Source organism: Garra rufa, chromosome 5 (genome assembly GCF_049309525.1).
Source record: "Garra rufa chromosome 5, GarRuf1.0, whole genome shotgun sequence".
Lineage (NCBI taxonomy): Eukaryota > Metazoa > Chordata > Actinopteri > Cypriniformes > Cyprinidae > Garra > Garra rufa.
Window position 1 is genome coordinate 40,824,086 of NC_133365.1, and position 16,896 is coordinate 40,840,981.

At 35.9% G+C, this 16,896-nt stretch overlaps 1 protein-coding gene across 1 annotated transcript in view; it reads right to left on the bottom strand.

Annotated features, from left to right (window-relative positions):
* npas2 (neuronal PAS domain protein 2) overlaps positions 1–16,896 on the bottom strand; it is an 83,077-nt gene that overhangs the window by 65,397 nt on the left and 784 nt on the right. The window lies entirely within an intron of this gene.

Genomic DNA, 16,896 nt, shown 5'->3' on the forward strand with positions numbered 1-16,896 from the left:
GTAGTGAAGTGTAGATGCCAGATGCTACTGCGCAAAATCAGTGTTTTGCATCTCATGCACATTTTAGCCAGCTTGACTACATCTTTTGACAGATAGTGGCAATTGTAAGGCACATAAGTAATTAATAATATGTACATTAATGAAACACATTAATAAAATACATTACTTTAATAAAATAACTGTAGATTAGATGAAATTTTGTGATTTTTTTCCATCAAGGAAAATTGGCTATTACCTTAAAATGTCATGTGACATGATTTATATGACAAATAACACATATCTTATGGATCTCTTTACATATCTTTTAGAAGAATAACATGACACATCAAACTGGTGGAACAAGTCTATAAATACATGTACAATAATTTTATCCACAAAGCACAGTAATTATATCAAATTATGCTTATGGTACTCATAATGTTCCAACGAAATTAGATACTAAGAATTGTTACACCTATTGTCGTTAAATGATAACACATGATAATTAATGACAGCAAATGTTGAGAAGACAGCATATGGTTGCACAAACAATATGTCAACTGTAAAAAAAAAAAAAAAAAAAAGCAGCAAACATAATACACGTTTTTGTTGTTATTTCATGGAATTCTCCACCCTTAAATGGATTAAATTCCTGATATAGTTTGAGCCTGTAGATGCTATGCTTCACTCTAAAACACAGTGCATTTATTTATTTGTTAAAGAGGACATCTGTTGAAAAATTCTCTTTTACATGATGTTTGTACATATAAATGTCTATGCAGTTTGTGGACACAACCACCCTACAATAATAAAAATCCATTCACTCCTTTTTCAAAACCTTTAAAAAAATCAAAACGGCCTCAATTATCAAGCCATTCTGATTTTCTGAGCAGTATGACGTCAAATTGCTCAGGCCCCACCCGTGACCACTGACAGAATGCCCCAAATTAGCATATTTCTGCTATCACCCAGTTATACGTAGCTGGATGTAAAAGTGAACATGAGAGTCTTCATGTACTCCCAACATCTGAGCCACTGAGGACACATTTGATTAGTTTTGCTTTTGATGGTAATGCACCACCAAATACACAAAAAAAAAAAAAATGGAAGAGAGGGGCAGGGTGAGTTGAGCTTATTAGCATTTAAAGAGCCATGCACCAAAAAGGGTTGCTGTGAGTGTGAACAAAGCTTCTTTTGACAAGGTAAAAAAAAGGGTTTTAGTTTTGTTTTAGATGACCATTGCAGACATTTTATGAAGATCCTAAAGAATCATACAAACTTATGGAAAATGGTAATCCAATGTCCCTTTTAAGAAACCTTACAGGAGAGAGTGGTTCACAGCGCCGCTGATCTGGTGCACTTCTTCAGTGAAATAACGGTTTGTACACTTTTTATTTCATTTATAAAGTCTTTACTGTGCTGTAAATTTTATTATTTTACGCAACACATCATACAAGGACAAGATGTGAGTCAGCTACGGTCGTTTCACATGATGGAAACGCCTTTTGCCTTGCATAACATAAACTGACTTTATTCATTACAATACTGAATTTGATTTAATTTGATGTTAAATGTGCCATAGAATGGAAAACTGTATTTACCTTGGCATAGTTAAATAATAACAGTTCAGTATACATGGACATGACATACCATGAGTCTCAAACACCATCGTTTCCTCCTTCTTATATAAATCTGGTGTTTGCAAAAGACCACTGAAAAATAGGTCAATTCCAACAAAACACCGACTATTACGCAACAGTCGCGATCGTTACTAGTTTCGCCCTCAGCATTTGCATAGACAATCATCATTAACGTCAGTACATCAGTAAAACAAGGCGAGCCACTGAAGGGACATGGTTAGCCTGTTACATTGCAGTACATAAGATTTCACTTACCACATAAACAGAGAAATGACTGCGCTGATGACGGTGAATGATTTACAGATCCTGAGCATCACTGACAAGCATCTGAACTTGTGTTGTAAGTAAAGCCACTGCAGTATAACCTTACACAGTGATCACAATGGTGAAAATAAAATGATCACACATTCAAAATGGCAGTTTCTACAAACCGCATATAAAAAGCGGCTAGAGCTCCGTATTAAAATATATATTTTACTTCATGTGCGATCTGTTGAGATGAGCAGCTCTGTGAGACAGCCAATCAGAGCAGAGCCCCTCATTAATATTCACGAACCTTCCAAATAAGGCTAAAACAGACCATTTCATTCTAGGGAGAAATCCTTGGGTTGTAAATGGACCTGTAAAACCATTTCTGGAGATTTTTTGCCCTTTGCTATGCCATATACCTTCTATGTAGATATCAGAGAACAAATTAAAATATTGTATCAATGCATTCTATGGCGCCTATGAAATATGTTCTCTACAGTACAGTCACGGCCTCTTTCAGCAACCTGGCTTCGATTTCGTAGACATAGTAGCACCTGAACTTAGCTATTTTGGTGAAAAGTGATTATAGAGAATGGTTGAATACCTTTGAATTAAAATGCTAGTTTTAAATGTTCCATTTTTTTTAAACGTTTGAATGTATGTAATATTGCAAACTATGCTGTATTCATCAAAATAAATTCAACGTCTTATATTTTTGTCCATGGGTGTTCTTGCTTAATAATAAATGTTAATTTTTTGATTATTGATTTTTACATTCCAGCCCATTTTGAAGCCAGCAATATATTCATTTTTAAACAACAGTTGAATTTAAATAAAACAACCTAGCATGTTGGGTAAAAACATTTAACACCAACCAGCTGAGTCAAAATAACCGAGCATGTGTTCGGTCCAATATTTACCCAGCACTGGGTTGCCAAATAATCTAAATTGGGTTGTTTTTATTCAAGCATTTTTTAGAGTGTAGAAAAATTTCTACATAGCCATGTTAGCTATTTTCATTTAAATAACTTTTTTTAAAAGAATGATACATTTACTATACATTAATAATAATTACTTGCTAGCCCTGATCTTTCTGTCTGCGTCTATTTTGCGATAACAGCTGCCCTAAATATATGGCATGTTTTAAATGATTTTGAACGAATTTACAACACTGCATGAGATTCACTTAATGTAAGTGAGAATAGATACTAGAAATCTTCAGAACTAGAACTTCAGGACACATTGGTGATGGTGCAGAATTGTCATGAGTCAGCCACAGAAGTGAGCATACAAAAAAAGCCCAAATCCTGACTTGCTACGCAACCAGCACCCACTAAACAGACGAACTGTAATGGAATTAAGCCCAGCCTGGACAAGAATAGTTTTAACCTGAACAGACTCTGAAGTTCTAAGCAGTGGTAAGAATAGGACTAACCTAGAAACCTGGATAAACAAAAACACTCTTGCTTACACAGAAACAAGACCCCACTTAAGCCCAGGAGATGAATATTCATGGATTAAAAGAGGTCTTAACCTGAAACACTCATCCGTGCATTACAAGCACACTCGCACTTATACATTTTCAGCCGACTGTAGTGAGTGCTTTATTAAGTGCAATCAGATACAGCACTCAATCAGAGTTGGAGATCAGTCTGTTAAATGGGTCATGCTTTTATGATTACATTTTTCCACTTATAATTCTATTATAAGTTTTTTTTTTTTTTTCCATGGCATCATCCACCCATCTCCCACCCTGAAATTTTTAGTCAGCTTAATTACAATAAATGTTTCTTTTGGTCTAAGAAAGCGCTTAGAAAAATGAACCTCAAAGCGATTTTATCTCACAACATCAAGGAACATTTGAGTCCTCATGATATGACCCCTTTAAGGCTTCCTGTTTGCTTACACTACATCACTCTGATGATTTCTCATAGGGCAATGCTTTAGATCAAGGTTTACCAAAGGCAACATGCTCAAAAAAAAAAAAAAAACACACAGCCAAACACACATACACTTACTTGACTTAAAGAAGAGAGACAAAGAAATAAAAACAGAGGCAGAATGATTATGACCATGCACCCATAGGCAAATTACATAAAAAGCAGAAAAACGTAGGCTGGGGGAAAGTAGAGAGGGGGATGAGAAAGAGACCTGTAGGGAAAGAGAAACAGAAAGAGAGCACTTAAAGCAGAGAGGAGGAGGAGGAGGGAAAGGGGAGAGAGGCATTTGAGCAGAGAATGACGTCTGTACGAGCGGTTATATAATCATGCGCTGAACATTGCGTATGTCACCATTAGAAGGTTACAGAGAGCGACATGAATACCAGACATTCCCTCTACAGTCATGTGCAGCATACTTCCACTCGCTTAACGTAATCATGAAGCCACGGTACAGCTGCTCCTGCCCCGCGAGACCTTCTACGGCCATTAAATCCATACTCAGAGAGACTCATGTCCCAACGCCGTCTACAGCTGCTCACATCCCCAGTGTGCTCTGACTGGTTTGAGATCCTGGGGTGGACTTTCTGTCATCATTTACTCCCCTTAAACCCATCTGACACGGTTTTCACCATCGAACATCAAAGAGATGTTAAGCATAATGTTTACACTGCTCTTTTACATACAAAGAAAGCAAAAACGAAACATACACTAGCATTCAAAGTTTTAGGATCTGTATGATTTTTTGTTGTCGTTTAATAAAATTAACATTTTTGTTCTGCAAGAATGCGTTAAAGTGATCAAAGGTGACAGAAAAGCATTTATAATGTTATTAATATTTATATTTCAAGGTAATGCTGTTCTTTTGAACTTTTTATTACTTAAGGAAGCCCCTGAAAAGTACATCGATTCCCACAAAGGAATTAAGCAACATTGATTACATCTATTCTTTGTCAAATCAACCAAATTTCAAAACCTTTTGATTTTGCTAATACCTTTTCTGAAGAAAGACAGACATATATGCAATATGCAAAATATTAAATGTCATGGATGAATATTTACTGAGTAATCTACTATTTAGTGGAGTGGGTTAAAAATTCAGAGCCAAGTTACAAGGGGGTAAAATGACTTCCGATGATGGCAGCATTGTAATATTATTTTTACAGAGAGATTGGTAGCTCGGTTAGTAAAATGTGTCAACTTTAGCAATCTGTGTTGAATTATGTGCTAATGATGACCATTTAAAAATTGGGAAACAGCACTTTTCAAGTGTTTTCTCCGAAGTTTGCATGTCTGTTAACTTAAGAAGTGTTATCTTTATGCCCTTTTAGATATTGGGTCTTAACAAACTTTCCTTTTAGCATCTTCACTTTTAAGCCTCTGTATGGTTTGGTTCCAGAGATATTGGAATTTCAATATGGCTCCAGCAGTATATTGTTAAAATGTACACATTTTCAGTGGTCAAAAACCAAATTTGACCCTGGACCACAAAACCAGTCCTAAGTAGCACAGGTATATTTGTAGCAATAGCCAAAAGTACATTGGATGGGTCAAAATTATAGACTTTTCTTTTATTTTTGAATATTTCAACAACTTTAAAGGTGATTTTCTCAATATTTGGATTGTTTTGCATTCTCAGATTCCAGATTTTTCAAACACTTGTATATCGGCCAAATACTGTCCTATCCTAACAAACCATACATCAATATATTATAACAATATCTGTATTCAGCTTTTAGAAATGTTGACTTTATGACTGTTTTTTTAATCCAGGTTCACAAACGTGGGTCACTTTTGTCACTATACACGTCTAATTTCTTCAGAAAAAAATATTAGCAAAATCCAAAATTTGAGCTGGGGACCTCTGGTTGAGTTGATACGAAATTATCCAAATCAGCTTATTACAATTATTTAATAAATGACTGCATCGCTGCTGAAAATTCAGCTTTGCCATTATAGTAATAAATTACATTTTAATATATATTAAAATTGAAAGTTGTTCTTAATTGTAATAATGTTTCACAACATTACTGTTTTAGATCAAATAAAAGAAGAGTCTATTCAATTTATTTACTATATCCAAGCTCCTCTAAAGCCATATGATAGCCTTATGTGAGGAACAGACTAACAGTCTTCATTATTTCAATATTACTGTAAATCTTGCATCGCTGACGTCCATATTTCATGATGTATGTAGAAAATGACAGGCAAAATCTACAGCTTCAGATAGAATACAATTATCCCAACCGTTTCTGCATAACAGCATTACAAAGTATACACAACCTCTTCAACTTGAATCTAGGACAATTTCGTTTTTGTATACCCACCGCAAACTCTGTTTATAAACTATAAACTGCTTAAAAACCGGCATGCAGTGACTTTTACAAATGGCCCATGAATTGTTTTAAACCTTGAAAGTCTTTCCAGAGAGTTCTCTGGCACATGCAGGCTCATGGCTAAATACATTTGCTGGATGCAATGCTCACATGATAATCACGACAAATTTCCATTGAGTGTTTCACCTGTCGCCATTTTCCCTCTGACACTGACATTGGGCAGAGCTACAAACTCATGCGTACACACACACACACACACACACACACACACGTACACACACACACACACACACACACACGTACACACACACACACACACACACACACACACACACACACACACACACACACACACACACACACACACACACACACACACACACACACACACACACACACACACACACACACACACACATACACATACACATACACATACACATACACACACACACACACACACACACACACACACACACACTAAAATAACATTCAAACACAGTAAAGTCATTCTTTTTAATGAGTTGCCTATTTCAGGCAGTTATTCAAGTGCTGAATGTTAATAAAAAGTTCAACAATACACAAGTAAGCACATCTGGATAAATAAACACCCATGTATTTTTACCAAATGCTAAATATAACTTAATGTCACCGAACGAACATAAAACAAGCATGATCAACAGTCAATGACGGTGAGAAATGCAAAATACAAACGTGGCTGATGGTGGTAGCAGTGGCCTAATCCCAAATCCGTGACACATCCTGCTCTTTGATATGATCACTGCAAATAACAAATGTGGGTCAAACACACAAGCGTAACCAAACTAATGAGGCACAACTGAGATATTCTTGGCATGATTCTGGCATTGCAGCTGAATACTTTATCAGTGAGCATTCGTCTCATCAGAGAATTTATAATCATGACTGGGGGTGTTTGTAGAGATTCAGCACCAGCTTTTAACCTTCATATCTCATTTATTACACCAATGAAGAGAGGTGATAATCTCTAAGGACAGCAATGGCCAAGTTTGAAGAGTTTAAGTCTAAGGCTAAATTTATAATGTCTAGCGCTGTCAAAATTAACACGTTATTGCAGGCGATTAATTTCTACGGTTTAACGGCATTCAAAATACTTAACGCAGGGTTGGCCACCCTACTCACAACTGCTGCTTCTCTCTTTTTTTTTTCTTGACAAGAAGTGTTTATTTAGCTGTGGAATGTCCTTACGACCACATCAAATGAGAGACTTTTCAGACACCCACTCCAACTTCACTTCAGCGCCAGGTGCTAGTCAAACGAGCGAAAGAAATTAGAAAAAGAGGAAATTAATACATTTTGTAGCTTTAAGGAGTCATCTATATTTAAGTTAATATTTAGGGTTTAATAACTTTAATTATCTGTACATTTCCTACTTGCTAAAGGGCACAGGGAAATAATGGGTTTATGTGAAGATTGTTTTAAGTTCACTTAAATTAGAAATTGTAATTTTTTAAACGCTAATAAATTGTAAAAAACTGATAGCTCTCATTTATACTGTAATGTTGAAAGGCTATAGTCAATGGTTAAATATTAGGGAAAAAAGAACAAGAGACCTCAGTTTCTTAGAGACATCAGTAATATTGGTATTAGTGATACTCACGTTTTTAATTTTTCTGTCTTTGCTTCCACATTAATTTGAAGACTGAATGAAAATTATTGCAATATAAAAGTATTTTTTAAAACTTTAATATTGGGTGGGATTAATAGAGAATAATTTCAGCAAAAAAAAAAAAGTATGATTAATTAGTTCATTTTATAAGTTGATTAAAAAAATGATGTTATATTTCAAGTAAACTCTTCTTATGAATATTTGATTCATCAAGGAACCCTGAAAAATGCATTACAAATCTAAAAAATTACTAGTCGTTTATAATTCATGTAGTCACGGTCCATAGTATATTATGTCACCATACCTGAAATTGTAATCTGCATTACTCAACTAATGCAGTGCATCCAAAACAAACATATTTTGTTAAATAAAGTGATCATTGACAGATATATCCTGAAGGGAGCATGAGAACTTGGCACTGGGATCCAGTGAATCTAAACGCAGTTTAAAGCTGCTTTGTTCTTTCATTTAAAATGAAGAGAATGCCACAGGCTTATACCACTGTAGAATTAATTTATCATCTCTTATCAACTTCTCAATCAGTCTTTGCGTCATTTAGCTGGTAAACAAGCCCTGAAACGGCTGTTTACAGAAGCTACATGACAAACTTCAATCAGTCCCTCGAATGGAAAAACCCAACTATTAGATGATTGTGTGTGTGTGAGTGTGTAAATATCTGACATTATAAAAAGTCAAATTAATTTTAGATATTCACTGACAAAGAAAGAGCATGAGTCAGTCATGGACATTAACATGAGTCGTCTTTTCCAAAATATATAGATAAGGACACATGCCTGTTTGCTATCCACTTTTTTCTTCCTGGCTTCCGGTCTTATCCGCGTCCAGCAATTTTAGCTGTACAAAACAAATTGGTGTGTCTTACCATATTATTTTAATGTATTATCTTAATTATGAACACACTGGTTTGTAGTGCAAACAGTTTTACCATTTACTACACAATGTTATTCTTCTCATTATTTCCCTATAGCAGATTTTGAACAGGAAGTCTCACCCATAGGCTTACTTTCACGTTGAAGAAAAAGGTGGGTAAGTTTTATATTTTGTCAAATGATAAAAAAAAAAACATATCTAAAAATGCCACACTGTCAAGTATGAAGCAGCCTCATCTGAAAATCATTTATCACCATCTCTGTCTAATTGTGGATTTTTGTTTGGTTTGCAGTCTGTTTTTGAGGTTAATGATTCAGAGTGGGCAAACTATTACAGGCAGATAAGGACTGAGAGGTTTACCTGCAGAAAAAAACCCCAGCTAAAACCAGTCTAGGCTATAGCCTATATAGCTGGTCAGCAGGCTGGTTTTAGAGGGGTTTTGGCCACTTTAGTAGTCTGGCCAGGCTGGTCAGACTAGTCTTAGCTGGGAGACCACCAGCTATAACCAGCTACTTCCAGCTTAGCTGTTTTTTTCAGCAGGGTTATTAGAGAGAGCAGCTTTATTGTTTTACTGTATATTAGGGTGGGCGATATGACCAAAATCATATCACGATATGAATAATTTTATTTCACAATAACGATGTAGTTGTTTTTGCTTTAAATAAGGTCAACATTTTTGATATCATAGAAACTTCAGAATTTTGTGTCACCAGTGTCAATATCACAAACTAATACTAGCCTAAACTAAAAAAAAAATACACTGTATAAAACACTGCATATTTTCTGACTGTGTAAATTAAATATATATTTCTTCTGTGATTTAGTTAAGAGCAGTGAGAGATTTTCTCTCTTTTGTTGTTTGATTAACATGAATGACAGACAGCAGGAATATTAGACTGCTGTCACTTTAGGAGCTGCCTGGATCCAATATACTGTTACACGTGGGTTTTCTCTTTCTCAGCTGTTGTGTACTATTCTGATCACCGTGTTGATGAGGATACTTGCAGATAGTGTTGCTTTCGTCAACGAAAATTATGACTAAATATCATCGTCAACGAACCTTTATCACATGACGAAAACGAGACGAGACGAAACGAAAATGCTGGTCATGTGACGATGACTATGATAAAATGTATAATGCAATATCGTTGACGAATAAAAACGAGACTAAACGTGGTTTACAAAATAAAAACTACGCTAAAATGTCTCTTCATTTTCGGCGACAAAAACGAGACAAAATGTTATAACATTAGATTGATGTGCGCATGCCCAGTAGCCAGAGCTAGAAGGGATTAGCCTAAACCGCAGGCGACGTCACTTTCTTAAGCCCCACTTATTATTAGAAGACGACTACAAACAAAGTTAAGTCTGACACAGAGAAAGGGACCGATGGTTGGTCAGCTGTGGTTAGTCTTTGGGAGAAAAAGAAGAAACGACACATACATTTTTTCCTACTTTTTAATAGTGATGGGAAAATGAAGCTTTTCGAAGCACCAAAGCGTTCCCCTCAACTGTATCTAAAAAGCTTCATTACGTGAAGCTTTTCAACACGTTGTCCACTAATGACATCTTGTGGTCAAAGGTGGAAAACGTTTCTTTTGCGTCCCAGATGTCAAAGCGATTTTTGGACAGTTTCACAAAATGAATCAATTTGTGCTACGAAAATCATAAGAAATATTTTACTTACACAAATTACTTAATCTGTGAATAAACTTTTAAAAGTACAAGCATGATTTGTGTAGCCATAGATGATGAAAGTAAATTAGGAATATTGTTAAATTGACTAATATTATTATTAATTAGAAGTGCTTTTGAAGTGGGAATTACTACTAAATGAACATGCACAAAACTACACGTACATATTTATTCGTATTTTGATTTTTTCTTAATAAAGAAGTGAATGGCACTTGAAACCTGCGCAAGGGGTTCGTGTTTGAATCAGAATACGAAGCAGTCACGTTTGTTAAATTTGAATGTATTTTTTTTCTGGCATTGTCATGTGATGCTATTTTATTTTATTTTATTTATTGTTTTTATTTATTTCATTTCAATTTTTGTGTGTGTAATTCTAACATGTTTGGTAGGGAAAATAAATGTTGTAATTTCAAATTAGAGCATCTTCAATTTCTGGAATGGATGTATTCTTGAGCTTATAAGGTAACAATAATATAATAAGATAACCTTGTTTGAAAGAAAACTTTGGTTTCTTCTATACTAGTAGGTAGTTATACTATATTGACTGGGTTAAATAAAATTGCATTACTAAAAATAGACTAAAATACAATTTTCATTGACTAAAACAAGACTAAAATGTCATCAGTTTTCATCGACTAAAACTAGACGAAAATAGTCATGGGTAATTCTGACTAAAATAAGACTAAAATGCTCAGACTTTTAGTTGACTAAAACTTGACTAGACTAAAAAGAGTATGAACGTGACTAAAACTAATAAAAACTAAAATGACAGCGTCACACAAAGACTAGACTAAAACTAAAATTAAAACCGGCCGCCAAAAACAACACTACTTGCAGAGATGGGCATTTTGACACTTACAAGTGTATGTATTTAACTGTTCAAGGCCTATAAAGTGGCAAAAAAATAACTGTTCAATACTCCAGCGCTCTATGAGCACAGTCTTCACATACACGCCTCTCTGACAGCACTCAGAAACAGTATCTCAGACCGTGCACATACATATAGCAAAAGGAAATCTCTTTCACTGCTGATTGCATTTAACTGCTTAAAATCACTTGTTTTTAAATCGCAATGCTTAATAAAGCATGCATGTGAACGTGTAACTGCGATAGAGGCAATAACCCAAAATATGGTCAAGATGTCATATGTATAGTCTGCCTCACCACCAAGTTCTACACACTCCATCTCTTGCATATTTTAATGTAATGCAATTACATTTGCTAGCAATATTAGTTTAGTATTCTTCACTCTGCTGAACATATTTAGCCACGTTTCCCCCAGAATGGCACCAAAATTTGAAAAAGCCTGAATCTTTCATCTGGGCCTGTTCAGGGCCTCGTGTTTGCCTCTAGACAAAGGTTAGCATCTACTAATGGGGACGAGTGAGTTAGACGATGTAAATGAGAGCAAGATCAAAGAAAGACAGGAAATATAAGTAATGCCTCAAAGTGTGTCTAACCGAAGCATGAATGTAGGAATTGATTAGCTTGGCTGATTGATTAGAGTCAGAGAAAGGAAAGAGAGGAAGGAACAGGAAGGAAAAGGCACATGACATTTCAGGAGGAAGACTATTTGAGAAAAATATAGCAATATGCAATAAAAGAAATGAAAGAGGCAGATAAAAGAAGCGTCCAGTGTTTAACTGTGTTGTGGTCACATTTACGTCACGCCAGTAAGAAGCTTTCAGAAGACAGTAAAATCCCTCGAATGAAAAAACCCCATCAAAACAGAACAGTACTGCCCTCAAACTATGTTTCACAACCTTGAGAAGAAATCATTCACAATCCATTCATCTTCCAAACTTATACAACCACCTGAGCAACCTCAGGGCAAAGAGAAACAGTGGGCATGAATTCAAGAAACATGGAGCTATAATAACCTACATCTATTGCTATATGATATATCTACTTCTTCACTGCTATTACTAAAAACTATAACAACAAAAAAAAAAAACATAACACTGTGCAATGTTCAAGACAGTGGTTTTATTCATGCCAGTACCAACAATCTGACCTTTGACTCCTGACATAGTCTGTGACCTCAGATCAAAGGCCTTCATTGCACTAGATCATATTTCTTGATGTCTCTGAGCAACATCAAGTCATCTAGGCATGACGAAATAACTTTTACAATCTGTTAACAGTGTACAGTTTTATAGACGTACTGACTATAAATCTGCCTTGAACAGAGTTCACAAAACAAACTGAATGTTCATCACAACTGCCACTAGGGGGCAAATTGAGACGTGTGTCATTTACATTTACATACACTTAGCATTTACAGTTGAGGTCAAAAGTTTACATACACCTTGCAGAATTTGCAAAATGTTAATTATTTTAGAAAAATAGGAGGGATCGAACAAAATGTAATTTTCTATTTAGTACTGGCCTGAATAAGATATTTCACATAAAATGACAAAAATTACACACAAATTTCACAAAATTTTCCCTGTTCAAAAGTTTACATACACTTGATTCTTAATACTGTGTTGTTACCTGAATGATCCACAGCTAAATGAGTCCCTGGATTTTGTCCTGAACAGTTAAACTACCTGCTGTTCTTCAGAAAAATCCTTAAGGTCCCACAAATGCTTTGGTTTTTCATTGTTTTTTGTGTATTTGATCCCTTTCCAACAAGGACTGTATGATTTTGGGATCCATCTTTTCACACTGAGGACAACTGAGGGACTCATTCGTGACTATTACAGAAGGTTTAAACGCTCACTGATGCTTCAAAAGGAAGAACAATGCACTGAGAGCTGGGGGTGAAAACTTTTGAACAGCATGAAAATGTGTAGATTTTTCTTAATTTGCCTAAATATATATATTTTTTAATTTAGTACTACCATTCAGAAGCTACAGAAGATACTTACATGTTTTGCAGAAGGAAAAAAAAGTTCAATTTATCCTGATCTTTAAATTTCAAAAGTTTTCACCCCCTGGCTCTTAATGCATTGTGTTTCCTTCTGAAGCATCAGTGAGTGTTTGAACCTTCTGTAACAGTTGTGAATGAGTCAGTTGTCCTTACTCCTTAGTGTAAAAAGATGGATCTAAAAATCATACAGTCATTTTTGGAAAGGATTTAAATACACAAAAATGCTGAAAAAAAAAAACTAAGAATTTGTGGGACCTGAAAGATTTTTCTGAAGAACTGCGGGCAGTTTAAACGACACAAGGGACTTGTGAACAACCATCACTAAACAAAAAAAACAAACAAAAAAAAAACACAGCTGTGAATCATCCAGGTAACAACACAGTATTAATAATCAGTGTATGTAAATGTCAGAACAGGGTATTTTTATAATTTCATTATTTCTATTCTGGACTATATGTATACATTATTTCTTTCTTCTCCACTTTCTCTCCATTTCAGTATTCCCACCATCTGCTCGTCTTTGCTGACTCTCTTTCATTTTTATCTGTCTACTCAGTTTTTTTTTTTGCTTCATGCTCTGTTCGCATGGCTGTAGATCTGACACAGAATTTGAACATTCACCACTGCTCTGAGAGCTCTTAAAGGGCCGGCGTTTCTTTTACCACGCTCAGGCGCAGTAGCGTCTCACTGCCATTTCTGCCTGCCGAGGCACAATGACATGCTTGCCTGCGTGCTAGGGCGAAGCTTGCAGGCCGTGCCCCAGTAACCCAGTTTCCCCAGTGTGATAGCTCTGTAACAGCCCAGCAGTGGCCACTGTGTCATCTGTTACCTAACACACACACACACACACACACACACTCACACCGGAGGGAGTGTACCTGTCATATGCCCTCACCACCCACCACCCCAAGTTTCCGCTGAGGTTTTTTCTTTTTGTATGTGTGTGTGTGAGTCACTGTATGAGGTTTTCTACTAATGAGAACCTTTATGCAGAACCATTTAACATTTAGAGCAGAACAGGGCACATCAAACTGCCCACACAGCACAAAAGATATAAAAGACTGAAGAAAGACAATGACTGAGCCACAATCATACAATGCAAAAGAGATAAAGCAAGTTATATAAAACACTAAAGACTTCAAAAATACCTCAGGATGAGCCAGGAAAGTTCTAACAACTAGAAGTTTTGAAAAAAGGACCATCAAAATGACTGTACCCTAAATCACTAAATCATTATATCCTCATTCACTATTCCCACATTAAAACAGCACTTATATGTGACTGTAGACCACAAAACCTGTCTAAAGTAGCACAGGTATATTTGTAGCAATAGCCTATAGGTCAAAATTATAAATTTTTCTTTTATGCCAAAAATCATTAGGATATTAGGTAAAGAGGGTATTATGGATATTATGTTCCATGAAGATATTTTGTAAATTTCATACTGCAAATATTACAGTAATTTTTGATTAGTAATATGCATTGCTAAGAACATCATTTGGACAACTTTTTTTTTTTGTGCACCCTCAGATTCCAAATGTTCGAATGGTTGTATCTCGGCCAAATACTGTCATATCCTAACAAACCATACATCAACGGAAAGCTTATTTATTTAACTTTCAGATGTTGTTTCGATAAACCCTTATGACTGGTTTTGTGGTCCAGGGTCACATATAGTTCACTGAACGAGCAAAAGAAAACAAGTGAGTGAATTCAGACTTTGGGTGAGTGAGAAGCGATGTGAACAAAATCCAGTCTGATCAGAGCATTATTTTCTAGTGGCTAGCCTTTAAGTGTGCATCAATTGTATTCTCATTTTTGAGATGCTTATTGGATTAAATGTACACCCTTAAATACTGCACTAAATAAGGGTATACTGGAGCCATTTCAGACAATTTGCATGGATTGTGGAAAATGTGACTGTCATAAGACCAATACTAAATTTACTAGCATCTAACGTATGAACCTGATTCAGTGTGCGTCACAGCAAAGTTACAAAACAGCAAAGTCATAGCTAAATTACCATATTGCTTCATTGCATTAAGTGACCGATGGGTGATTATCAGCGCTTTATTAACATGGCAAATTAATTGCCAACTTAATTAACTATGACACAGGATGATTCACAATCTTTCCCTTTCAATCTCCCGCCCCTACACAGCCAACACAGACAAATCAAATACACAAAATGCTAAAATAAAAAAATGCATGTTGTTATCAGGATTCACTTCAAGAAGAAAACATAGAAAAGCCTCAAAAGTCAAATATTCCATTCATACGTGACAAGACACTCTGAAAAAGTCTAAAACACCATCTCATGTTCTTTGTAAGCTTGACAGATGGACAAAATGTGTAAGAAAACAATGATTGAGAGAAATTGTAGAAAGGGAAAGAATAACAGGTGAAAGTACAGAGTTTGGAAACCAGCTGCACAGGTTTTAAATCTAATTTGATATCTGATACTCTTTTTTAAGGGAGATCTGAACCTCTTATAAGTGTTGCCTAAAGCACATTCTTGTTTCATCCTGTTTCTAAAAGTTCTGCCCACAAAGCCTTTGAATCATTAGATGGGCTCATACTGTGACAAATAGGTGCTCTGTGAGCAGAAGGACAAAGATGTTTTAATTCAACTCATGTTGTGGGCACTTTTTCTGTCAGATCTGTTCATTTATATAGCACTTTTCTCAGCCAAACCACTTTACACAGCAACCACCAGCAGTGTGCATCATCAAACTGAATGATGCAACAGCCATAAGGTGCCAACACCAACAGCTATCTGGCCAGCAGGCTTACATCCCTTCTCTTCTTCAACAAACTCTTTATGGCCACATCGAAACAGGACTTCATTTTAACTTTCCATCTTCGCCTTTTTATAGAAATGTCACCGTCACTTTATAGGGAAATCAGGAGCCACAAAGAGAACAGGGTGAGCACCATCTGCTGGCCTCACTAATACTTCTTCCAGCAGCAGCCTTTGTTTCCTCATAAATCTCCATCCTGGTACTGACCCAGGCTCAAGGAATGGTGAGGCTAAAAGCTTCTAGCTATAACAAAAAGGTCCAAACACTTCTTTTTGAGCATTACATTTCTTTTCAGTGCTGTACAACTGAGGGGAACGCTGTTAAGTTAAACTGATTTGAAAAATTTGATGATTTTCAATGCAACGAATCAGTTCAAGTGTGACACCTTCACACAAATACATAAACCAGTTTGTTCATGGGTCAATTTGACGACTTGTCATTTGAGTTTCATTCAGGCAATCACAGAAAAAAAAAACTGAAACAACCAGATTGAGGACTGACAGCTGCCCTCGTGCTGTGCCAGGCATAGACATCTGTGGCTCATTCGCGTCACGGAGACTACGCGCGGGATGTATATATAAAACTCGCGAGGTATCAAACTACACAAACAATAAAGCGTTCAACTTGCGTCCATTTCGTAACTAGCAAAACCAACAAATTAACAAGAGATAAAATGAGCAAACAAGCGACATCAAAGTCATTTAGAACGAAAATTGTAAGTATGACCTGAGACAAGTGAATGACGAGCGAAAAAAAAAAAAACCTTGAACGAGTAACCGCGGACACACCGTCAGCAGTGAACTTTTTATTCCTCTCAACGAAATCCAGGGCATGACGTCACTGCC